At 42.6% G+C, this 2,500-nt stretch overlaps 1 protein-coding gene across 1 annotated transcript in view; it reads left to right on the top strand.

The window, feature by feature from the left end:
* ttll11 (tubulin tyrosine ligase-like family, member 11) overlaps positions 1–2,500 on the top strand; it is a 34,463-nt gene that overhangs the window by 21,466 nt on the left and 10,497 nt on the right.

Below are 2,500 nucleotides of genomic sequence, written 5' to 3' on the forward strand. Positions count from 1 at the left end.
AAGAGTAGTAGAGTTAGGATAAGGGGAGAGCAGTAGAGTTAAGAGTAGTAGAGTTAGGATAAGGGAAGAGCAGTAGAGTTAGGATAAGGGGAGAGCAGAGAAACAAAGGAGAAGTTAAAGATAAAAGAGGGAAAGCAGAAGAGTTAGGATAAAGGAGAAACAATGGGAGCTAGGAGTAGTAGAGTTAGGATAAGAGGAGAGCAGTAGAGTTAGAGTAGTAGAGTTAAGATAAGGGGAAAAGTAGTAGAGTTAGGATAAGGGGAGAGCAGTAGAGTTAGAGTAGTAGAGTTAAGATAAGGGGAGAGTAGTAGAGTTAGGATAAAGGAAAATTAGAGAAGGCAGTAGAGCTATAATACAGACAAGTGTAAAAGCTAGGATAAGGGGAACAGCAGATTAAGTAGTAGAGCTAGTTAAGGCAAACAGCAGAGATTAAATAGCCTCATTAAAATAAGGAAGTAGTAGAAATTGGATAAGGAGAACAATGTCTCTCTCTTAGAGCAGTAGTAGTTAGGGATAAAGGAAGAAACAGTAAGTTAGAGAGTAGTAGAGTTAAGATAAGGGGAGAGTAGTAGAGTTAGGATAAGGGGAGAGCAGTAGAGTTAGGATAAGGGGAGAGTAGTAGAGTTAGGATAAGGGGAGAGTAGTAGAAAAATACAAAGCTGGAGAGAACAGACTTGACAGTACAAAGTCGTGTCTTCACGGCAACCCTAGCAGACCCTACAGGCACAAAAACGTTTTGTTCGATTTACATTGGGAGTATTGTCACCGTGTGGTGTGTCTTTTTGCCATGAGCATATGAGTGTAATCTAATGGTTTGTACGTGTGTCAATGTGTGTTTGTGTGCGTGTGTGTGTGCATGTCTTTGCTAACCTGAATGAACTGTGAGTTGTTTGACCAGTAGATGAACTCCCCATTGATCCAGTAGGCCCGTCCTTACTTCCAAATCATCACACGTAACAACTCCTGTATGTGTGTGTGTGTGTGTTTTTGTGTGTGTGTGTTGTTCCCCTGAGCCCCTAGATTAGACAGGGTTTACAGTGGGGTTGGTGGGCAGTGATTGTCAGCAGTGTGTGTGTGTGTGTGTGTGTGTGTGTGTGTGTATGTGTGTGTGTGTGTGTGTGTGTACTGTATGTGTGTGTGTGTGTGTGTGTGTGTGATGAGTTTGCTTGGTTATACTTCACTAACAGGTTTAGCTGTGTGACCAGTACATGAACCTGCTGGCACTGGACTGCCCCGAGATTAGAATGGTTTTGCAGAGTGGGTGGGTGGGGGGGGGGGGGGGGTTATTGAAGAGTGAAGAGAAGTGTAGAGTTTAGAGAGAAAAAGAAATAGAAGTGTGTAGAGGGAGCAGTGAATAGCAGCTTTTAGAGTTTACAGATGATTGAATAGAATTGTTTAGAAGAGTGAATAGAGATGTTTAGATAGAGCAGTGAATAAAACTGTTTTCAGTTTAGAGTAGAGTGAATAGCAGCTTTTAGAGTTTGAAAGAAGAGTGAATAGAAGTGTTTAGAAGAGTGAATAGAAGTGTTTAAAAGAGTGAATAGAAATGTTTTGAGTTTAGAGTAGAGTGATTAGAAGTGTTTAGAATTTAGAGAGAAGTGTAAAACTGTATGAAATTAATTGGAGCGGGACAGAAAGACATGGAGCTTATTTCTGTAGGAATGCAGGTGTGTGTGTGTGTGTGTGTGTGTGTGTGTGTGTGTGTGTGTGTGTGATGATGCCTCTGACCGCCTCTTCTTTACCTCACCATCTCTCCCACTCTCCCACCTTCAGTCCCCTCTCCACACAACCTCCTGTGTGTGTGTGTGTGTGTGTGTCAGACTCTGGGTTGGGATCAGCACCTGGTAATATGAAAGGCAGAAATGCAGTGAACCAAACCGAAGGGGTGTGACCAATTATCTCCTCCCTCCATCTCTCCTTCACTCTCTCATTTTCCTCTCTCTCTCTTCTTCCCTCTGTCCTTTCTTATCTTTATCTCTTTTTCCTTCTATCCTTTCTCTTTCCTCCCTCTCTTTTTCCTCCCATCCTCTCTGTTCCCTCTTGTGTTTTTCTGCTCAATGTCCTCCACTCCCCGACTCTCTCTCTCTCTCTCTCTCTCTCTCTTTCTCCATCTCCATCTCTCCCCTCTCTCTCCCTCTCTCTCTCCATCTCTCTCTCTCTCTCCATCTCCATCTCCATCTACTGCTTCCTACTCAAAGAGGCCCTGAGATTGTTTGGTTATTTGTTTGTTTAGCTGTAGGCATCACGATTGGTTCTGGTTCGGTTGGAGTTTTGTTCATGGCGGTGGTGACCTTTAGGTTGGCATTTAGTTCTGTCAGACTCAGACGGGTGGGGTGTGTGTGTGTGTCGTGTGTGTGTGTGATATAAATGAGAGAGAGAGCTTATTTGTAAAGGACACATCATACACAAGGCAAGTCAATGTGCTTTGCATATCTGAATAAATTAATAAAAGCATGCGTAACAAATACAAATATTAAAAAGGAAAATATAAAAAGGCCAT

This window comes from Alosa alosa, chromosome 12 (assembly GCF_017589495.1).
Source record: "Alosa alosa isolate M-15738 ecotype Scorff River chromosome 12, AALO_Geno_1.1, whole genome shotgun sequence".
Lineage (NCBI taxonomy): Eukaryota > Metazoa > Chordata > Actinopteri > Clupeiformes > Clupeidae > Alosa > Alosa alosa.